Source organism: Mus musculus, chromosome 6 (assembly GCF_000001635.26).
Source record: "Mus musculus strain C57BL/6J chromosome 6, GRCm38.p6 C57BL/6J".
Lineage (NCBI taxonomy): Eukaryota > Metazoa > Chordata > Mammalia > Rodentia > Muridae > Mus > Mus musculus.
In genome coordinates this window covers 85104026-85127869 of record NC_000072.6, presented here as the reverse complement: position 1 = coordinate 85127869, position 23844 = coordinate 85104026, and the positions used below count along the sequence as shown (strand labels likewise).

The 23844-nt window shown below is 47.7% G+C and overlaps 2 long non-coding RNA genes across 2 annotated transcripts; one reads left to right on the top strand and one right to left on the bottom strand.

Annotated features, from left to right (window-relative positions):
• The first annotated feature begins 1775 nt into the window (after positions 1–1775).
• On the top strand, positions 1776–16455 carry Gm5878 (predicted gene 5878). Its single transcript, NR_168059.1, has 3 exons — positions 1776–2280; positions 9183–9301; positions 12436–16455. It is a non-coding gene; the product is annotated as a predicted gene 5878 (long non-coding RNA).
• On the bottom strand, positions 9395–13447 carry Gm52864. The gene is made up of 3 exons (XR_003956322.1): positions 13178–13447; positions 10651–10854; positions 9395–9686 (listed from the first exon to the last, which is right to left on the bottom strand). It is a non-coding gene; the product is annotated as a predicted gene, 52864 (long non-coding RNA).
• Positions 16456–23844: the final 7389 nt, after the last annotated feature.

The following is a 23844-nucleotide window of genomic DNA, read 5'->3' as shown; positions in this document are numbered from 1 at the left end:
TAGACAGTTTTACTTAATGGAAACTCCGTTTCTGCCCAGACCTTGCTCCAAGGAGACCTTCTTCTGATTCCCACCTCTGCCACTTTAGTGACCTAGCCCCCACCACGCAGGATGTAGCCAAGGAAAAGAGAGGATTCATCCTCATGTGGTCAGAGGCAGCAGTAAGTAAAAGGAGACAGTCAGAGACAGCTACAGGGTTCGGGAGTGGGGAAAGTTTCACAGGGGCAGCAGACATCCAGAGACAGGGCACAGAGTGCTGATCAGGTAGAAAGTGGGAAGCCCAGGGGCCAGCCCTAGGTAGTCCAGAATGAGAAGGGCTGGAAGGTGTGGTCCCCTTTCAGCCTCCTCTTGCCACCTCTTCCCTACCTCGCCCAAGGGTCCCCAGAATGGCACCTGCTTGCCGGGTGGGGGTTGGGGGTAGGTGGGGACTCTTCAGAGCAGTTGAATGGAAAATTAGACTTGAACCATCTTTGTACCTGCTAGGGCTCCCAGAGCTCTGAGGGTTCAAGGCTCCCAGCATTCCCACGGGCTGCTGCCAGGACCTGGCCTGGAGTCCTCAGAGTTGTAAAGGATGTAGACTCCACTGCCCTTCAGGGTTCAGGGGGCCCAGCTCTGAAGTGAGCACTCCGGGATGTGCTCTGGTTAGTCGGAATCACTTACGGGACAGCGACTAGAAAGCAGAATTCTTCTATGTCTCCTCCCTGTCATGGGCGAACAAGGACTTACTGGGTCAGGACCCCCTAACTCAGAGCCCTCTTAGCCCCAGCACCCTGGAAGGTTGGGGTAGAAAATTTGCAGAGTATAAGTTCTACTGTCAACAGCCCTTTTCTCCCCTTAATGCCTGCAAAAGAAACCTGAGCAGATTGGGGAAATGCCCTACAGTTCTAGGTAGCAGGAGGGTCGACCTGTTTGTTCCCAGGTCGCATGTCCAAGAGGCCAGGTTGCCTCTGCCAGCCATGGACCACTGGCCTGTCCTCTTAAGAGCCACGTGTACAACAAGGACAGCTCCAATTTAGGAAACAGTGACCCAAAGACCCTATTTTGGCCTTGTCATCGACTATTGCAGCGGGAGGAGAGGGGACCTGGCAGACCTGCTGCATTGGAGCACCATGAAATGCTGAGGGAGCGCTGTGGAGAGCTAGGTTCTGTGGCTCCTTCCCAGTGCAAACCTGGCCCCTGGGAAAAGAATGCACATCCTGTTTGAAGCAGTGTTCCCCTAAATATCCATTAAACGCGAAATTTCAGGAACAGCACCTCAGCTTCAGAATGGGATTCCAGAGGCAAAAGGTGGAGTAGCAGGCACCCTTAGGTTAGGTGAACGCCGACCAGATTCTCTGGAGAATCTAGGCTGGACTCCAAACAGCCTTCCTAAACTTGGATCCAAGTTCTCTAAGAACTGAGACATCCCAGGACGAAGGGAGGGGATCAACTACGGTTCACACTAGAAGAGTGGTTGATCTTTTTCCTCAAGCCCAGGCTCTGCAGGTGTGCCCCCTCAGACTCGATGGCCGCTGAGGCTAAAGGGCAGAGTTGCAGAGAGGAGAGTAGGAAGAGGATATTAGAGCATGCACCAATATTCCAGTCCGATTTTTGCCTTGGACTGGGGACCACTTCTCTACCGGCAATCCATCGCCTCGCCCTTCCCCCCACCCACCCTCTTTGGGGCAGCAGAGAGGCGGCCAACCGGCGAGCCGAGCGTTGGGCAGGTGCCGCATCAGGAGGACCCCAGAAGAGGTTCTCAGTAGCACGCACAGCGCGCGCTCCGGCGGTTGCTCAGAGTTCCCCGGGGGCCACAGGGACCACGCAGGCTCTAGGCGGTGCGCAGTTGCCCAACTTCGTGCCAGGGCTCTCGCACGATTCTAGTCGTGGCCGCGACGGTGTTCCAGCAAGCAGGATTTCCCCACCAAGTTTTTGGTGGCCAAGGATGGTGGCACCTATGGGAGTCCTGGTAGTGGGGCGCGCGGGCTCCCATCCGCTGGCTGTGGCCACCTCAAAGGAACCGCTCAGACCCATGGCGCTCAACTAACTCACCCCAGTGCGGCCGAGGCGGCCTTTGTAAGTGGTTTCTCTGCCACTGCCGCCTGGGCCACTTGCCCTATGGACTGCCCGAGCTGGTGTTCGCTAGGCCATGAACCACTTAATGATGACGGTGCACCCGGCACACCAGCTGGGCTCCTCCTCCCCGCAACCCCCTCACTCTTTTCAGCGCCCAGCATTGCGACCCTCTCCATTTCCACCCCTGGCTGCTTCGGAATCGCTTCTTTGGCCTCCACTTCCAGGGTAAGTGTCCACGCTGTGTTCCTGACCCAGGGATGCGGGGAAGGATTCTTGAGGTGGCAGGGGCTGTACAGAAGTTGTTAAGGACAAGGCTTAGGGATCAGCCTTCATTGTTCCCAGGCGATTAGCCTTTGGTCTGCCATGTTCTCCCACTCAGGAAGTGTGGTTGGGACAGCCACATTTTCCAAGGAATGAACCCAGTTAAGACACAAGGCATAGAGCAGCCTAAGAGCTTTTTCAGACCTTCCTTTGGCCAACCTTATTCTCCCTTATGACTAAACGGGTCCCATCCCCGAAAGTGCTGGCCCTCTACCCTTACTGCTCCAGAGCTTTGAGCTGTAACTACTACTATGCTCTAGTAGTCACCAGATCGCTTGGTGCTTGTGGGCAGCAAAAGTCCACCTGTAACCCTTGGCTCTGTGGGAAGCAGAGCAGCGTGGTGCGTTCACTCAGGTGTCTTGGGACGTTTCTCAGCATCCTACGCCAGACTTTGCCCAATCACATTGGCATCCCTGACCCACAATGGGGCAAAGGTTGGGATCAGCAAACCGGCTTTCTTTACCACTGACCTCTAGGAGCCAGCCCACCCGGTTGCTAGGACCGTCCTCTTGAGTGGGAGGTGGGAGAGGAGGGCTTTTAAGGTCATATCTAGACTTACCCCACCCTGTCTGCAGCCGCATCTGGTTTGCTAATATACGCTCCAAAAGGCTCGCACACACACACACACACACACACACACACATGTTATTTGACTTTCCTAAAGAAAAGAGAGTTGTGTTCATTGAAGTTAATTTTCTTCCTTGGCTTTATACTTTTCTTTCACTGAAACAAACAAACAAACAACCCATAAAAAATAAAAACAAAAGACAAAGAAAAAAGAAAAAGGTTGGCCTTGGTTCCTATAGCAGTTGCTTAGATCCTACTTTGGTAGAGACTGGACCCCAGCATTTTGAATTTCCATAGGGAAATTAAGCATTTCCTGCCACGGGAGCACTTGAAGTCCTCATTGTCAACCCAGGAGCTCACTTTGGGGCAGGTAAGTCAGGCTGACTAGGGAGCCTCCCACTCTCTGGGGAGAGAAGTCTACTCCATGAAGAAGACCGTGTTCCCTACAAGAAAACAGGGAGCAAAGCAAGGTACTTCCCATAGAACAACCTCTAAAGTTCACCCAGGGTGGGGGCTCACAAGCCAGAGAGTGGGGCTTCAGGACTTCAAAACAGAAAGACACAAAAGGAGGCTCTTAGTGACTTTGAAACACGCAGGACTTACTTGGCTGGCCCTGCAGTGCCATAGCACTCCAGTGGTTCTCCAAGGACTCTCTGCTTCCCTTGGCCATGCCTCCACCTCCTCTTCTCCCTGCTCTGATCAGCATCTCTGATAACAACTTCTGACTCAACAAACATGAGATGTCCCTTTGTGGGTTTCTAGGAATTGTTCTTTCTGAAGTGATAGATTGTTATGGTTGTATGTGTGCCAGAAGTAGGCACACTCATCATTTGTCACAAAGGACAAGGGGGAGTATGGATAAATTAAATGAGGACGTGCACCCACCTGGGTGACTCCACGATCCCTTTTCCTTGGTCCTGACACTGCTAGGGCTCTGGTGTCTCGGAAACTCTGTGTGGAAGTACGTGGTAAGTGTGCCTTGGTGTTCCTGATCAAGGGGTGTGTCATGATTTGGTGTATGGGGGCCCTCCTGCAGGGACTGGTCACCAGCACCTCGATGATGATGTCAAAAATATGGGTGGAAACATGAGGAATGCTGAAGTTTGCAGCAATGATCTGCCGCCTCAGGTCAGCAAAATACCTGCCTTGGAAAGGCAAGTGCCCGGCCACGAACAGGAAGACCACTCAACTGCAGATACTGCTGGGGCAGCCCTCATAGTCCTCAGCTTGAATGAGTTCTGGTGACAGTAGGGCAGTATGGCAAAGCTATTCATCAGCTTCTGCCCAGGAATCACTGTAGCAGCCAGGCCAAAATCTCACGGCTTGGCGTTCCTCCTGTAGTTGTTCCAAAAGTTGCTGACACAAAATATGACATAGGTCTGGTTGACAGGGACCAACTGCAAACTGAAAAAACACAACGGATCACAGACAGTCAGAGCTGCTCACTGGGAAGGACAACAGTCCTCTCGCCTGATGTCGGCAAGCACTGGGAGCCAAGGCACCAAGACAATCAGGTTCAAGGGAAGTGGATAAGACAACAGACACCCCAAAACCCACAGTGTCCAGGCTCGGGAGCTGGCTCTGGAAACATGAGGAGGAATGTTCTACTACTCCTTCAGAAGCCTGCATTTGGTTCTCAGGAACAGGTCCGGTGATCCACAGCTGCCCTAACGCCAGCTCCAGGAGACTTTACACCTAGACTCTAAGGGCACCCGTACAGCACACTCAAAGGCACTGCAGGACACTTAAAATAGTGATAAAAATCTATGTAATTTTATTTATGTGACTTCTGAAGTTCAGAAGAGGGCACCAGATTTCCTGGAAGTGGAACTATAGGCAGTTGTCCTGAGTGTTTGGATTCTATAAAAACCCAATTACATTATGTGTATGTTCTAATACCAAGTGTGAAATGAGTGGCTCCCAACCACCTGTAACCCATTTCCGGAAAATCTGACTCCATAGACGGCACCAGGAATGTGGTGCTCAGACCACATGGAGGCAAAATACTCATAAAGTGAAAATAATGAATTATTCTAACTTAAAAGCATTACTTAAATTTTTTTTAAAAAGTAAAATTGAAAATAATGAAGACCATGGAAGTGTAAACACAAGAATGAAGGCATCAAATATACAAACCCAACCAAAGAAAGCAAATCAAAGTCACCCAGGTGGAGAGAAACTCTCTCTTTCAGGGGCCAACAGCTCCAGAAAGTCCAAGTACAATCTCTCAGCAATGTCGAACTCCAATCGCTTTCCAACCAACCAACCAACTAACCAATCAACCAACCAACCAACCAACCAACCAACCAACCAACCAACAGCTCTAAGGATAGCAGGCAGCCTCAGCCAGAGCTGTAAGTGGACAGGTGTCTGTCAATCCTCACCAGGGTTCCTTGTGAGGTCAGAGCAAGGAACGGGCCAATCGTGGCTGGGCACAGAAAAAAAGCTTTTCTACCTTTTTTCTCTCCAAGGACAGGAAGGCTGTTCTGGTGAGTGGGGCAGTAGGGGGCTGGTTACATTCAAATGTCTATCTCCCAGGTTGTCCAGTGACCCACTTCTTTCTGCTAGGCCCACTGCCCAAGGGCTATTTTCCAACCAGAGGAGACACCAGGTGGCAAACACTTGAAACTCTGTGGGACACCTAAACTTTAACAAGGACACTTTTCTCCTTGATAATCAAACAAGGAATCTCAAGGATGACACTGCGCTCCGGAGCCTTGGCCCTCCATCGGTTATGGTCTCTGACATTCGCTGGCAGGTAGATGGGCAGTGTTTTGCTTTTCACTGGACCCAGCCTTTATGATAACTTTGTAATAACTCACGTCTACACTCAAAGCATTCTATTTATTTTTCTTAAACTCAGACTGATGGGTGCTAAAGGTTGGTAGCTCCTGCCTACATCAGTAGTTGTTGCAAAATACTATCTTCCAAGACTCCCTCCCTCCAGAGTATGAGAGTACCCAGGGGGCTGAGAGGAGGTGACACCAATCATCCCATGTTCCCCATGATGCCTGGGGCCTCTCACCAAAGCCGAGGATCCTGAGACAGTGGGATGACATGTTCAAAATGATCAGGAAATCAGTTGCCAGTCAGGGTTCTATAAACGACACATGTGGGAGATAGAGCAATTCCTTGGCACCCTATGCCCTTCTGCTCTCAAAATGCCTTAGTTTGTCCTTAGAAACAACAGAAATTGATTGCTTGGGCATCTGCTTGATGGCAAGGCAAGAGCAAGAGGCCAACAGATTGGCTGTATCACAGGGCTGCTTTTTTGTGTGTGATTTTTTTATTTTATCATTTCCAATTTTTTAGTTAGGTATTTTATTCATTTACATTTCAAATGCTATCCCAAAAGTCCCCCATCCCCTCCCCCATCCCCTCCCCACCCACTCCCACTTCTTGGCCCTGGCATTCCCCTGTACTGAGGCATATAAAGTTTGCAAGACCAAGGGGTCTCTCTTCCCAATGATGGCCGACTAGGCCATCTTCTGCTACATATGCAGCGAGAGACACGAGCTCCGGGGGTACTGGTTAGTTCATATTGTTGTTCCACCTATAGGGTTGCAGACCCCTTTAGCTCCTTGGGTACTTTCTCTAGCTCCTCCATTGGGGGGCACGGGGCTGCTTTCTAACTCTAAATGGTACTGTGTATGTATTCCCAGATGGTCAAGAAAAAGCATGAAATCAGTCTATCGAGGCCTTTCTAAAGACCTTGTTCTGCTCTGTGGCAAGTTCCTAGTGCTTGTGAGGCCACAAACCTTACTACTGTTGTGTTGGGGTTGAAGTCTGAAGAGGGAGTTGGCAGGACACAGGCACACACACCCCGCACATCTAGACATGATCAACTTAGCTGTGGCCACCCTGATGAAAACCTTCCCAGGGCAGCTGAGAGACATTAGACAAAGTGAAAGTCAGGATAGTCTCATAAAGATGCCCAGAGCTAGCCACAGTACTCAGGGGCCCAAACAGTGCAGGAGTTTGGGGATAGCTGGCCCCTAGGATGCTGGCCCCATGGAAAAGCTGGCCCTACCATTAGTGTCCTTGTGGTAGTGTAGATGAGAGAGAGGTATGTCTTCCGTACTTAGCCCACACCATCTGCAGCAGGTAAGAGACCTGGCCCTGGGGTCATGGGAGCAGGAGAGCTGGCCCTGTCCTTTGCTGACTGCAGGATTTGGAAGAGCAATCCCTGCACCTCACCTGGCTAGCACAGCAGAGCTGGACTGAGATGTGGGAATTGTGGGTGAGATGGCCCAGAGGGCATGAGTGTGGCTGCCTCTTGTCTGCTGTGCCTTGGCACGGCAAGGGAGAGACCCCTTCCCTTGTATTTGCCCTCACCATGGAGGCAGGAGGAGAGTTGGCTCCAAGAGGTCATGAGAGCAGGAGAGCTGGCCCTGCCCCTCACCCGGGCAGCACAGTAGAGCTGACCCTGATGGCAGGGCTACAGGGGAGCTGGCCCTGAGGATGTGCACATGGGAGAGCTAGCCCTGCCTCTCGTCTGTTATGCAGCAGTGACTACCACCCTAGTCCCTAGCCACCTAAAGCAGGCAGGAGAGCTTCTCTGGGCTCATGAGAGAGGGAGAACTGTCCCTGCCCCTCCCAACCCTCTCACCTGCTGCTTGTCTGCTGGGCACTGGTAAGAGGCAGAGACACACACTCTGCTCCTCTGTCACCATCTATGGCAGACAAGAAAGCTGGCCACAGGATTCTGAGTGGGAGAACTGGCCATGTCCCTAACTGGCTGCAGCACTCAGGGACAGTCCCTGCACCTCACCTGGGCAGCAGGGTAGAGCTGGCACTAGTTATTGAAGTTGAAGGTGATCTGGCCCCAAGGCATGGAGCACATGTGAACCCCAAGGCTGACAGTGTCTTAAATCTTTCAGGCCCTGATCCAGGGCTTTCAATTGGTCCTTCCCAACATCAGCGAACTACTGGAGTGCACTAAGAGGCTGGTTCTACAGATCCAAAACTACAGGATTCCCATGACGCAGGGCAAGATCAGTGGATTCGAGAGGAGTCCCAGTGAGGTTTCATTATTTATAGCAGAAGCAGAGGCTTCACATTGGATCAAGGAGTCATCGCAGTGAACATTTACAAGCAAAGATGTGTGGACAGAAGGGAATAAAGCGGAAGACCCTGTGAGACACTGCAGCTTCCACAAGAATTTTTTTTTTCTCTGTAGCTGGGGAAGGTTGCAAGGGAAAGAAGCAGGTATGAGGGGAGGAGGAGGTGGGTGAGATTGGGGTCTATGATATGAATGAAGTTCACCAGGAACCAATAAACCTTTTTAAATTAAAAAAAAAAAACAACCCTACAACAAAATGCCCATTTAACAATGTTATTTATTTACAATACATAAGAAATATGTAATGAATAAGGGTGGTGTGTGTGTGTGGGGGGGGGGTTAGTTACTCTTAGAACTGACTCAGGCGGCCTTCTTCTTTCCCCAGTGCAGGGCCATCTGCCCTGACTTCTGATAGGTGCCTGGTCCCACGCTGTATAGAAGTGAGACATCCAGGTGACCCACAGGGCTGACAAAGCTGGGATCTCATTGCCAGGCCACCAATTGGAACCTACTCTGTAGTAATGAGACTCCCCCAAACCATCCAGCATCCATGGAAGAACTTCCTGGAGTTCTCAGCATTATCACCCTGCCTGAGTCTTCTAAGTCTTATATCCCGAGCTTTTGTTCCCACCGGAAAGAACACGCCCAGGACAACCGGAATCTTCTGCGGCAAAAGCTTTATTGCTTACTTCTTCAGGAGCAAGAGAGAGAGTGGCAAAACCCCGTCCCTTTTAAGGAGAATTATCCTCCGCCTAGGACGTGTCGCTCCCTGATTGGCTGCAGCCCATTGGCCGAGTTGTCGTCACAGGGAAGGCAGAGCACATGGAGTGGAGAACTACCCTGGCACATGCACAGATTATTTGTTTACTACTTAGAACACAGGATGTCAGCCCCATCTTGTAACGGCGAATGTGAGGGCGGCTCCCCACAGTCTTACCCACCAGGATGCTCCTGCAGAAAGGAGGTCAGGCCTTGCAAAGGGCCACCTGGTGCTTAAGTCGACTGTGGACTTCTTCATCAGTATATTTAGTATGCATGCATGTGCACTCTCACATGATATATTTAACTTGTGTTCTTGTCCATATGTGTCCTTGTGTACATGCACATGTGTGCTCAACTTTATGTATACATAGTGTGTGCCGACACATGTACTTCAGGCTCAAATGCCATTTCACAGGTGCTGGACACCTGGACTTTTGGACACAGGCTTTTGCAAAGCCATTGAGGTTGAAATGCACCTGCCTAGCCGGATGATGGTGGCACACGCCTTTAACCAGGAGGAAGAGGAGGATCTCGGTGAGTTCTGGGAAAGCCTGGTCTACAGAGTGAGTTAGTCAGGGCTCAGTATAGAAAGACTGTCTCAAAAAATAAAAATAAAAAAAAGGGGAGGTATGTCTGTCTCCATGTCAAAGTTCTAGGTGACAAGCTTTATTCAGCATGCTGCCTCTCCCCTCGCAGTCTGGGGGAATAAACTCAGATCTCACATGGGAAGCAGGCATTGTTTGCACAGGAAGTCATTGTCCCAGCCTTCTTGTGCTGCTCAGTCTCACCCAGGCTGCAGATGTCACACTCTTGACTTGCAGCCCAGCCAACTGAGGGCCAGGAAGAGCAAACAGTATGTCTATGCAACTTCTTCCAGGGACATTCCAAGGCAGCCCAGGAATGGAAGGAGTTTTGTTCCCTTATTATGGTGTGCATGAGAAAAAGGAAGGACAATATCATATTAGGTAGGCGTTCCAGTGCACTCCCCCATCCCCCACCTCCCACCCATTGTTGGTATGAGTTGAAGCAGGGACTCCAGCAAACCAGGTGCACTGACTGACACGGTGCTGCTGTAGAATGGCCAAAAGGGGGCAGTAGAACATCAGTTTCTGACTGGTTGCATGGCCAGCAACCTTCCTGCCTTCTTATTGGCAAAGGGTGGTGTCTCCATGCTCTTCAAACCTTCCTCTCCATTTCCTCCCACGGGACTACCAGGGAGCACTGGATGTATACGTCCTTATTGCTCCCCACAGGGAGCACTGGATGTATACGTCCTTATTGCTTCCCACAGGGAGAGCAAGGAGCACTGGCTGCAGAGATCCCCAGTACCTCCCACCGGGCCAGCAGAGTCCTTACTTCATAGCTCCTCACTGCTGTGCACAGGGGAGGAACTCGATGCTCAGGCCAACCCAGATGTGAGTCACAGGAAATAATGACTGCACATATAGATGCCGGTTTTCTTCTCTCCAATAGAGAGGACTTCTGATTCACGGGGAATATGTGGCCTTTGTGAGCCACCGTGTCACTTTTCTCAGACTTGGGCATAAGATTTGGGGCAGGGGGTGTTTGTTTTTAAAGAGAATGTCATGCATTCTAGACTGGCCTCAAACTCTGTGTTGGAAGATGTCCTTGATCCTAGTTCTGATTTCCAGTCTCAGGGAAAATCCACAAATTCCGTAGAACTGGCTAAACGTGACACAGGTGAGCTCGCCCAAGGGGTGAGGGGACTAAACCTGCAAACAGTGGGCATGAGACCCCATCTTCCTATTTTGCCAGTTGCATGTTTGAGCTCAGGCTTGTCGTGGCTTGTGCCTTCTCTTCTGGCCATGGTGCTCCATGGAGAAGTTAGATGAAGTTAGCTCAGGGCTGTAGTCAGAACACACCTGCAAAGCCACCTGGCCACACAGGGGACAGTCCTGAAAACTTCTGCATGTTGACCTGGGTTTCTTTGGGATGGCATGGGACTGGGACAGCCTCCTGTCCCTCCCTCCACCAGCTAACAGCTCAGCAGCTTCAGAAGGGGGAAGTCCGGCTACAGCTCACGTCTGTAGTACTGGGACATATTCTCAGTAGGAAAAACAAGTCATCTAGAAGGGAGGGAAGGAAGGAAGAAAGAAAACACAGCATCAGTGGTGTAGACCTGTGTAGACTGTGAAGGCAGGAAGATCAAGAATTCAAGAACATCCTCACTTTCTGAGTGAGTCCCAGGCTAGCCTGACCTCCAGGTGTGACACCTCAGTTGGAACAGCTCTTGCCCAGCAGGCAGGAAGCCCTGGGTTTCTTCCCCACAACCAAATAAACCAGGCTTGGCAGGTAGATCGTGTAATCCCTACATTTAGTACGGGGAGACAGAGAATTCAAAACTCCAGGTAATCCACAGCTACATAGATTTAAGAAAGAAGACAGTGAAGGCTCGGTGCACAGCTCTCTCCCCTACATCAGTTGGCGGCAGGCAGGAGGACCTACAATCCTTGGCTGCCTGGACTGCACACAGAAAGCTGTAGTCAAAGCAAGAGGAGACAGAAAATAAAAACATTCCTCAGTAGAAAGACCTGACAGTTATGTCACCATGGGAATTAACTCCATGTTCACTGGTAAAGAAAAGAAAGGGCATGCGTCTAAAGTGTAGACAGTCAGTACTGAGGAGGGAAGGGTAACAACAGAGTTGGAAATCTCTAGATACTGCTATGAGGACTGAATTGTGCATGATACACACATGACCACAGAGGTAAGTCTCTCTCTCTCTCTCTCTCTTTCTCTCTCTCTCTCTCTCTCTCTCTCTCTCTCTCTCTCTCTCTCTCTCTCTGTCCTCACACATGTAGGCCAGGAACATTCCTCAAGTGCTTTTCCACCATAATTTTGGAGACAGGATTTGCCACTGATCTCAGGCCAGCAAGCTCCCACTTCTGCCTCTCTGGACCTCCAGGCCAAGGAGGACACAAGGACGCTACCTTTTCTGGTTTCACTGGGTCCTTTAGTTGCACTGTGACACTTTACCTAACACCTGTCTCCCCGGACCCAAAGACCAGATCTGATTGTTCAAAATATTTAGTGTGCATGTCCTTTTTCAGGCAGGATTCCACTCAGCCTGGAACTTTCTCTTGCCTACAATGGCCTTGAACTTTTAGTAATTAACAGGGCCGAGTGGCTCAAAACTGAAATCTCTGCATTTGGGAATTATAGACAAGATGAGGGTCCTGCTCAAGGCCATCGCTGGCTATGAGATGGCCAGCTGGGTTCCTTGCACCGTAACCCTGACAATATCGTTAAGAGTGCACCTAAGGAGAAACTGAGGCAGTAGGGTCCACAGGAAATCAAAGCCAGCCTGGGCCACACCCTGACTTCCATTCCTTCTGAATTATAGGTGAGACTGTGTGAACACTAAAGCCAGCATAGCAATACTATTCCTACTAACCAAAGTAGAAAGAACCAAGTGTCAGAATATACAATGGAAGCCTGCCTAAGACATCTGAATATATCTATCAGCAGAAAAACAGATTTCCATCTTTTCTTGTAGGTGGGATGGGTTCCCTTAGCATGCTTCTGTGACTCTGTTACTATGAACAGTGATACAGTGGAGGTTTTCTGTTGTTAGTGTTGTGTGTCTGTCGATTTTTAGTTTCCATCAATTGTGATTTTTAATTTTATGTTTGTGTTTGCCACCTAAGGCCATCTTCAGTGTTACATGAATTCCTAGGAGCTCAGTTTAAGAAAGAGCACGTGACACCTGCCTGACTGGAATTTGTTCACGTACAAGAAGAGACAGAGACACACACAAGAGAGCGAGCCTCACCAGGGGCTCCATGTCCCAGTTCCGGATGGTGAGGAATCATCAGGATGATGCCAGCTCTGCAACCCAGGCCGGCCCAGAGCCTCCGTGAAGTCCTCCTTGGTTTTGTCTGCTTAGCTAGCCTGGTCCAGTGGCTGCAGCCAGCACAGAACCCGTGAAAGGAACTTTCCTAGAGTTATGCACTGTGCCTTGGGGAACATGGGGTCCTGTTCCTGCCACTTCCTGCCAGAGTGGAATAAGACACCCATCTCTTTTCAGATTAGGGAGAAAAAAGTTCTGTCCTAAGAGAATTCAGTGTTGCTCTGAGGACAGTGCAGCTAAGAGATACAATGCCTCTCACAGAGGCAGAGTACCATAGGACAGTATGTTGAACTCAGCAGAATCCCAGCAGGGTTACTATGCCAGGAACCTTGTTGTCCTGTTTTCAAAATAAGTGAGACATTTGGTTGGTAGGACCTTCCATGTCTGTCACAGGGGCTTCTGTGTGCCTCATGCTGTGACAGATGTTGGTATAGTTTAGGGAGAAAGGACACAGGAGATGACATCTTACCGATGTGACCGTGGGAGGGACAGGGAAAGCTTCCCTGAAGCTCCCTCAAAGGATGTGCAAGGCTGCTTACCTGGGCAAGAGCATGCAACCTTCAAATACTCAGAGAAACTCAAGCAATCTTCTGGATTTTTCCAGCTGAGTGCAGACTCCAGGTAGAGGCCTGAAGTTGTCAGGAGACAGGGCCACAGCAGCTTGCTGCACCATCATGAGGGTCTCGAGTTTTACCCAGGTTGCAAAAGGCATTACTACCTCACGGTGTGGTATGTGGTGGTGAGTGAGGAGTTATGTTGCCAACTTGAAGAAGAGTGGCCTTGAAGGAACAAGCATAGAGAGAGAGGAGTTGAGTTATTAGAGGGCAGAATTGGTGGAGAGAGAGGGCACAGCTGCCTTTGGAGTCACTCCACAGCTGTGGTTTTCACAAGTGTTGTTTTGAGTTTGGTCTGAGGACTCAAGCAATGTAAGCTGTGATGGCTTTTGTGGGGAGGGCGAGGGAAGGCTTATATAACGTTGGCAGGAGACTGTCCTCTACAGGAGTCCCACATGGGCACTTGCAGGCCTCATTCTCAACATGGGAACCCATTTTGGGGCAGGTGGGACAGGCTGACTAGGGAGACTTCTCTGGGGAGAGAAGGCTACCTCCTGAACAAGACCATGTTCCCTGCAAGAAACAGGGAGCAGAGGACAGTCGTGCCCCATACAACATGATGGGACGTGTGTGACTGTCCTTTGCTCCCTGTTTACCCAGGCTGGGGGAGAGGGGATGGGCTACTGTTCCACATACAGCTTTAGGGCACTTTTGCATCTCAGCCCTCTCCTCTGAGTAAGACCCAGTGAGCACCAGCCCTTCCTGCCTGGGATTTTACCTGGACAGAACTGTGCTTGGGTGGAAGCTCTTCTTGTGCAGAAGGGGCCAGTGACACTTGCTGCTGAACATCTGGCCTGGATCCTCTGAAGGGCTGTCTAGTTCACAGCCAGTGCAATTCACCAGCACATGGTTCACAAGCTATGGAGCTGGGGCTGATCCTCTACTGGAGTTCAAAACAGAAAGTCATAGTACAGAGGCCTTTCGTGCCTTTGAAATACACGGGGCTTGCTTGGCTGGCCCTGCAGTGCCATAGCACTCCACTGGTTCTCCAAGGACTCTCTGCTTCCTTTGGCCCAGGTCCCACCCTCACTTCTCCTTGCTTTGATCAGCACCTCTGTAGTCCACTCCTGGTTCAACCAGCTTGAGGTTTCCCTTCAGGGGTTTCTATGGAATTGGTTTTTTTGAAGTGACACACTGTTAAGTTCCTGAGTGTGCCAGAAGTGGGCACACTCATCATTTGTCACAAAGGACAAGGGGATGTATGGATGAAATGAATGAGGACCTGGTCCTGTGGGTGACTCCACGATCCCCTTTCCTTGCACTCAGGTTCTTACAGTAGGCTTGACTTCTCTTTGGTAGTGGCAGGCAGCAGCACAGGTTTCTGAGGCAGTTCATGATTGTTTTCATCATTCCCTCACAGTGTTGATGCTGGTTACCAGGGGAAGCTGGACCTGCATCCTCAGGGTGGCCATTAGTAGTGGTTTCTTCCTGAATGGTGGGCATTTCCTGAATATTGGCCATATCCTGAATGATGGCCTATTCCTATTTACGACCTCTTTCTGGATGAAGGTCTTTACCTGTGTGAGGTTTTCTTAAAAGTATACAAGTGGAAGTGCCTGTGAAGGTTACACTCCTAGCTGTCTGTAGGGATCTCCAGACCTCCTTTTGGGGCCTGCAGGACATCTTTCTTTGTCAATCATGGCCTCATTGTCTGGTCTAGAAGAGGAAGTATATAGAAATTGAGACAGGACAGGTTCGGTCAGGCTACCATAGAAGACGAGTTTGGACTGAGCGAAATTCTCACTGATTTCCAGTCTGTTGCTCATGAGGGAATCAGCCACAGGTTGGTCCATGTGGAATAGATATGGATGGTGATCCTGCTTGGCTAGCAGCACACAGCATGTCTTCTGCCTCCCTGCTGGTATTTCTCATCCTCCTCCTCCTTTAGCTTAGAGGAATGTGAGGAAAATGTGTAGAGTGAAGAGTCTCAGATGCTTTCTTTAGGACGCAGAGAAGGTGTGAAGGTCTTCCAGGCCTGGCTGCATGCATTTCAAGGTTTTCATTTAGTAGTGGGAACAGTCTCCCTTGGGTGACTTGTGTTGTAGAATTATGTAGGTTGCAATCACCTCATTGAATTTTTGCTCTCTCACTTTATTTCTTCATATGCATACCCCATGGCTCTCATGGTCCTGATCATGGGGCTCTAGTTGCCTGGGAAACTCTGTGTGGAAGTAGGTGGTAAACCTACTTCACTGTCCCTGTTCATGGGGTGCCTCGTGATGATGTGTATGGTGGGCCTCGTGATGGGATTAATCATCATTTTGAAGATGTCTTTGAAAATATTAGTGGAAAGATTAGGAGGAAGGCTGAAGCTTGAGGTGATCTGTCCTCACCTCTATAAAAGTCCTGCCTTGGAAAGGAAAGCGCCTGGCTACCACGAGGAAGATGAGGGCGCCTAAACTCCAGATATGGGCTGGGCAGACCTCACATTCTTCCACATGTAGGATTTCCAGGGCACAGCAGGGCAGCGTGCCATAGAAATCCACCTGCTTCTGCCTAGAATCACTTTAACAACCAGGCCAGAATTGTACAGCCCCTTGCAGTCAATCAAAATGTTGCTGGCCTTTATGTCTCTGTGAACAGTGTGATTGTCATGACAGTATTGCACCACGTGTTGTATCTGGGCAAACATCCTTTGAGCCTAACTCTCCTCTAAAGACCCCCATTCATGTATGGAGTCTAATAGCTCTCCCTAGAGGCTTGCTCCATCACGAGGCTTGCTCCATCACCAGGTAGGTGGTTATTCTCCTCTGGACCAGGTGAAACAGCTTGATAATGTTAGGATTGGTAAGGAATTTCATGATGTTGACTTCGCTACTAATAAAGGAGGTGTACTTCATGTTCCTGAGAAGTTTTACATCCACACAGGTCAGTGTGGGTACATGGTAGGTCAGTTTGACCACTGAAATGTTTCCTTTGCACAGGTTTGTCATCCTGTCTGCCAACATCTTTGTTTTTAGTTAAGACATGCTTTATATCCTTCCAAGTTCATCTGCTTACACATGTGTCCTTGAGAGACTGTCCAAGCCAAAATGAAATGGCCTCAGTCAATCATGGATACTGTGTATCATAAACTTGCTGTATATGCATTTATGGTCATTGTATAACTTCCTGAAATTGTTCACACTTTGTGTTGCTTGCCTTTAAAAGACACTGAGAAAATACACTCATTGCTGGCATGGTATTGACCAGCAGCCCTCTCATAATTGTCTTTTGCATCTTCTTTCTGCTTTTCCTATAAATATCCTCACTCCCCCAGTCGTGGTTCCTAAGTTGACTGGCTGGCTGGCTTCTGGCATGGTGGCATAGACTGTGTGAACATGCCAGAAGGGCTTAGATGTGTCCTCCATACAGACTTAGGGAGGTGAGCAATGTGTCTCCCTAGTAATCAGAGAGAGGGCATCATAGGGTGACAGCTTTCCAATAGCAATTGCATCTTAGTGACCTGGTCTGCAATCAAGATGGTCATGGGACTACAAACTCTGGGATAGCATGCTGGATAACTGGGTCAGGGATCCCTCCAAAATTCCTCCTGGGACCCAGTGGAGGGAATGGTTAAATGAGGGAGATTTGAATAGTGGAAAGGGGGCCATCCTTGCCTGGCTCCCCTGTAGTCTTTCTGTAGTTCAGGGAAAGGTGCCGGGCATCTCTAAGTCACCTTCCTCTCCAGGTAGTCTCACCCTGTCTCTTGCCTGTAGGAAACAGCACCTTCAGACCTAATAGCCCTAGGTGGAGTTAGGAAGGTGGTCATAATTCTCAGTGAATTTTAATTTTAGTGAAGAGGTAAGAAGAGAAATTCTTTTTCTTGTTTGGGTTTACCCACATGAGAGAACCTTCCATATATGACACAGAGACTCTGTGATACCTCAGCTAGGAAACCTGAAAGCAGTCTAAAGGTCCCTTAGGACGTAGTACCTTCCTACTATCACAGAAGAATAGAGGCTCCCACTTCCTCACAGACTCGAGGGATGTTCTCAAGAGCTTCAGAAGATTCTAGCCCATGGTCTGCCTTCTAAGGACTATCTGGCTCATGTCGTACTGGCATCTAGAATTGGTGGTTTTTATTTATTTATTTATTTATTTATTTATTTATTTATTTCTTCCTTGACCAAGTTGTCATTGAGTAGAGCATTGTTCAGCTCCCATGTGTATGTGTGCTTTCCGGTTTGTTGTTGTTGTTTTGTTTTGTTTTTGTTTTTGTTTTTTTGGTATTTAAGACCAGACTTAGTCCGTGGTGATCTGATAGGGTACATGGAATTATTTCAATCTTGTAACTGTTGAGACCTGTCTTGTGACCAATTGTATGGTTAATTTTGGAGGAGTTACCGTGAGGTGCTGAGAAGAAGGTTTGTTTATTTGTTTGTTTTTTGCTTTAGGATGAAATGCTCTATAAATATGTTAGGTTCATTTAGTTCATAACTTCTGTTAGTTTCACTGTATCTCTGTTTCCATGATCTGTCCATTGCTGACTGGGGTGTTGGTCTCCCACTATTATTGTGTGGGGTGCAATGTGTGCTTTGAGCTTTAGTAAAGTTTCTTTTATGAATGTTGGTGCCCTTGCATTTGGAGCATAGATGTTCAGAATTGAGAGTTCATCTTGATAGATTTTTCCTTTGACTAGTATGAAGTGTCCTCATTTTTTTTTTGATAACTTTTGGTTGAGAGCTGATTTTATTCAATATTAGAATGGCTACTCCAGCTTGTTTCTTGGGACCATTTGCTTGGAAAATTGGAAATTTTTCTGAGGTAGTGTCTGCCTTTGTCACTGAGGTGTGTTTTCTGTATGGAGCAAAATGCTGGGTCCTGTTTACATATCCAGTCTGTTAGTCTATGTCTTTTTTGGGGAATTGAGTCCATTGATGTTAAGAGATAGTAAGAAAAAGTGATTGTTACTTCCTGTTATTTTTGTTGTTAGAGGTGGAATTATGTCTGTGTGGCTATTTTCTTTTGGGTTTGTTGAAAGATTACTTTCTTGCTTTTTCTAGGGTGTAGTTTTCCTCCTTGTGTTGGTGTTTTCCATCTATTATCCTTTCTAGGGCTGGATTTGTGGAAAGGTATTGTGTAAATTTGGTTTTGTCATGGAATATCTTGGTTTCTCCATCTATGGTGATTGAGAGTTTTGCTGGGTATAGTAGCCTAGGCTGACATTTGTGTTCTTTCAGGGTCTGTATGACATCTTCCCAGTATCTTCTGGCTTTCATAGTCTCTGGTGAGAAGTCTGCCTTTATATGTTACTTGACCTTTTTCCCTTTTAATATTCTTTCTTTGTTTAGTGCATTTGGTGTTTTGATTATTATGTGATGGGAGGAATTTCTTTTCTAGTCTAGTCTATTTGGAGTTCTGTAGGCTTCTTGTATGTTCATGGGCATCTTTTTCTTTAGGTTAGAGAAGTTTTCTTCTACAATTTTGTTGAAAATATTTACTGGTCCTTTGAGTTGGGAATCTTCACTCTCTATTGTCCTTAGGTTTGGTCTTCTCATTGTGTCCTAGATTTTCTAGATGTTTTGGGTTAGAGTTTTGCTTTTTGCATTTTCTTTGACTTTTGTGTCAAATGTTTTCTATGGTATCTTTTGCACTTGAGATTCTCTTTTCTATCTCTTGTATTCTGTTGGTGATGCTTGCATCTATGACTCCTGATCCCTTTCCTGGGTTTTCTAACTCCAAGGCTGTCTCCCTTTCTGATTTCTTCATTGTTTCTATTTCCATTTTTAGATCTTGGATGGTTTTGTTCACTTCCTTTACCTATTTGTTATTTCCTGTAATTCTTTAAGGGACTTTTTGTGTTTCCTCTTAAAGGACTTCTAGCTGTTTACCTGTGTTTTCCAGTATTTCTTTAAGGGAGTTATTTATGTCCTTCTTAAAGTCCTCTATCTCTATCATGAGAAGTGACTTTAGATCTGAATCTTGCTTTTCCAGTGTGATGGTGTATCCAGGCTTGCTCTGGTGGGAGAATTAGGTTCTGATGTCAAGTAACCTTGGTTTCTGTTGCTTATGTTCTTAACTTGCCTCCCGACATCTGCCTATCTCTAGTGCTACCTGCTTTTGCTATATCTGACTGGAGCCTGTCCTTCCTGTGATTCTGGTTGTGTCAGACCTCCTTCAGAGTCCACCTGTCTTTGTGATCCTGTGATTCTGGGATCCTGAGATCTTAGGTGTGTCAGAGCTGGGTGTAAAGCTGTCTCTGGGGCCCTGAGATCCTGGTGTGTCCAAGCTCCTGGGATCCTGTTATCTTTTGGACCTGGGTGTATTAGAGCACCTGGGAGTGGAGCTTCCTCTGAGTATTGTGGGACTGGCTGCAGAGTTTGTGTCCAAGGTCTGCTCAGGGCACGAGCCCAGACAGGAAGGAACCCGTGCCACTTGTCAGGTGGAGTTCCTGGTCTCACTGGTCCCAGTTTCTTCTGGTGTTGGGGTAAGTGTTGTGTCCTCCTCACTTCTGATCCTATGATCCTGGGAGTGTTAGAGTGCCTGGGAGTGGATCTTCCTCTGGATGTTGTGGGACTGGCTATGGAGTTCATGCCCAAGGTCTGTTCAGGACACTGGCCCAGACTGGAAGGGGGTTGGTGTTTTTTTTATATAACATTTAACTAGACTCAGGATACCAAAGACATTTCCTGAGATTTTCTGAAAGGTGAGTGAGTGGCTACCAGAGAGAACCCCATGCAACTGGACAGCACAATGCATTGTTTTCTGGAAGAGAATTAGGTGTTTCTGTGTGTGTGTGCATGTATTGTGTGTGTGGTTTATGGAATATATATATATATATATACATGTACATTTATTTATAAATGCACCCACATATAAATGCACACATACACATATATATGTATACATATATGTGGAGATCAGAAGTTAAAGTCAGGTATCTTCCTTTCACATTTTTTGACATAGAGTCTCTCAGTGAACCTAAAGCTCACCAATTCAGCTACACTGGCTGAACAGAGTTCTTCCTGTCTTTACCTCCTCAGCACTGGAATTACAGACTTGTGCCACTGCACCCAGCTTTTTACAAGACTGTTAGAGACCTGAACTCAGGTCTTAATGTTTGAGCGACAAGCGTTTTACCACCTGAGCCCTTTCTTGTGCTACTAAGACTGATATGAGACTCAAAAGTGACCAAGGACAAAGTTAGAAAGGAAATACCTCTTTGCTTGCTGGAGCATCAGACACAGAAAACAAACTAGGCCTGATAAGGATAAAAAACTGGGATAGGTGAGCAAACCATGATGGAGAAAGAGCCAGAAACAGGGAACCCAGAGAGGAAAGCAAGATCCTGAGGCACAGGAAGACAGACTTTTATGATGGAAGAAGCCACACACATGTAGGTGTTCACATGTACACCTACACACATGCACATGCACACAAACACAGATGGCTTTTGCTCATGCAGCCACCATTAGCCTTGTTGGAAATAATCCCTTTTATTTGGAAAGCTGGGGCCTCAGCTGTACAGGCAGCCTGTCTCTCTCTGTGTCTCTCTGTCTCTGTGTGTGTCCCTGCTTCCCTCTCTCTCCCTCCTTCCCTCCCCCTTTCTCTCTGTAACCCTGTAGCGTGTAATAATTTAAAACAATCCAGGCTATTGCAGGATACACCCCTACAATGCTGTCTCCCCTCCCTCACTGGGAGCCACAAGCCATGGTCTTCCCAGGTTTGCTGCTGCCAAATTGCTCGTATCTTCCCAGGCCATCTGCGTCCTGCTAACTCCGTAAAATGAAAACTCCAGAGGCTTATAATTTACCAGCCAGATTTATAATAGTAAATCCTTAACTCCCAAAATGCCCACACAAAGAACTCAAAACTCAATTGATATTGATATAAGCTGCACATCTAGAATAGTTCAAATGTGCCCTACTCTATTGCTCTTCTATGATATCCATAGCTACCTATGGCTATTTCAGGCCAGGTGGATCCAGTTTATCATCATCTATATGTTGCATCTTATCTCTGTCTCTCTCCTCTGTCTATCCCCTCTATAAAACTTTTCGGTTCTGCCTTCTTTTTCCACTGCCCAATCAGAGTCTCCAGCCTTATCTGACTAAGATTTCATTGACCTCACCTGCTTACATTCAGCAATCTACATTTCCTTCTTTTTGTCCAATTAAAAGGCTTTTTCTCTCAGATATAAATTGAGAACAACTATTACCATTCTTTAATTTATTAAGTATAAGATACACCCAACACCTGTCCATTTTTGTCAATTAAATAAAGCACTCTGCCATCTATCCTAACTTAAAAAGGCTTATAATTCTACACCTGTTAGGTCCTTGTTTGTCTTGTATACTATCTGAAAACCATCTTCTCACATAATATATATTCTCTTAATTCTGAATAGCTTAGGTTGGTTAAAAGTATGGTAAGTCTTCAATCCTGCCAGAATTCCAAGAGCAACATAAAATTTACCTGAAAATATAGGAACACAGCTTCCAATACTGAAACAAATTGTAGAGATGCCTGCCTACCTACACAGTCCCCTGTTTCTCAACACGTTGGAGCATAAGTCTATGGCTGTTTGGCCCAGGAACAGCTTACAGACTTTTGTAATGCAGAATTATGAAGGATTGATTACTCTGTCTTGGCAGAGATAATCAACTATTCCGAAGTGTGTCCTTTTTCTGGACAGTAATTGTACAACCTCACCTGGATGTAAGATGGTCAATTTCTTTTTTGAATTCAAGAATGAGGTGTTGTCAGTGCTGACACAACTGGTGGTTATCATGTAGAAGAATATGAATTGATCCATTCTTATCTCCTTGTACAAAGCTCAAGTCTAAGTGGATCAAGGAACTCCACATAAAACCAGGAACACTAAAACTTATAGAGGAGAAAGTGGGGGAAAGCCTCTGTTTATTACAGAATATACAGCCTTGGCCGGTCGATGTCATGCCAGCCCCATGCTTCAAAACCCCCACAGCCTTTGTGGTGCACATCTGGCAAACCCATGCTTTGGCACCATACCTTTCTCTCTTGAACCCAGTCGAAATGCTGTGTGAAGGAAAATGCCACACAAACTTAGTTCAGAAACAATGGTAACTCAATCTCTGGGCATAACAACTAAAATCCGAATCTTGTAAGCCATATAAAATCTAAATCCTCTGGCGGTGAATCCACCAGGATTTGCCATATAAGCCAGGAGACACTAGTAGCTACATCTTACCCTCTCGCTTTCCTGGTCCAAAAAGACCCTAACTCTCTCCTGCTTCTCTTAGTTCAACCCGGAAGTACCGCCTACTTGCCCAGTGATTGGTCCCTTTATTCATTGGGGGAAGGTTCACAAGAAGTCACCTGAGTACATGACTCATTCCTCATTCCAGACAGCTCCATCAAGGAAAGCAGAATTAGCATCAAAATCCAGGCATCACCAGGGCCATCCACAACAGGCTCCTGTAGCTCGGGCTGTCCTGGAACTCACTGTGTAGTCAAGGATGGTCCTGAACTCCCGATCTTCCTGCCTGCTCTTCTCAGAGTCTGAGAGGACAGGCATGCTCTACGATACCCAACAATTACTAAAGCGTGGAATCCTTTTCAGGGCCGGGAAGGTAACTCAGATGTCAAGTGCTTGCTGCACAACCTTAAGGACCAGAGTTTGATCCCAAGAACACACACATTAAAAGCTGGGTGTGGCGGGTTGTGCTTGTAATCCTAACTCTAGGGAGGAAAGGACAGGTGATCTCTGGGGCTCACTAGCTAGGAAGCCTAGCATGAGGTCTCAGTGAGAGATTCTGTCTCAGAAATCCCAGGTGAGTGGTAACCAGGGATTCACAACCTAGAGGTTGCCTTTGCCCTCCACACGCATGCATGCACACATAGAAACAAGCACACACCAGTGTCTGCATTTGCCTTTAGCTTTGTGTACTTTAGGCTGTTGGGGGGTGCTGATAGTTATTACTCCCCTCTGCCATCCCCAAATCTCAGATCACATGTGGAGCCCTGGTTAGAAATGAGCTGCCACTGCTACCCATTCTCTGGTGTGTCAGACTTTCATCTTTTTGGAGAAATCCCTTCTTCCTGCTCTGCTGCCAAGACCTGGCCTGGGGTCCCCAGAGTTGTAGGGGATGTGGATCTCATTGCCCTTCAGGGTTCAGGAGGCCCAGATTAGATGTGAGCGCTCAGTCTGTGCTCTGGCCAGTTCAAACCTCTGGGACAGGAACTAGAAAGCAGAAGTCTCTCTGGTTTCCTTCCTGCCATATGAGAGCAAGGACTTAGTGGGTCTGTACCCCCTAACCCAGAGCCGTCTTAGGCCACATCACTCTGGAAGTTAGGGGTAGAAATTTTGCAGAGTACGGGTTCTAATAGTCAACTGCCCTCTTGCCCTCAGACTTAGTGCCTGAAATGGAAGCTAGTCTGACCAAAACTGTTCAGGGGTAGCTAGTAGTGGGTCACAGATTTCATGTCCAAGAGACCAGGTTGCCACTGCCACCCATGGACCACTGGCCTGTCCTCTCCAAGAGCCATGTGTATCACAAGGCCAGCTTCAATATAAGAAAGAGTGACCCAAAGACCCCATTCTGGCCTTCTAATCAAATACTGGAGCCCAAGGAAAGCAAATTGCTCTGCACTTGAGGGCCATGGTCTGGTGGGAGACAGTTGTTGCACAG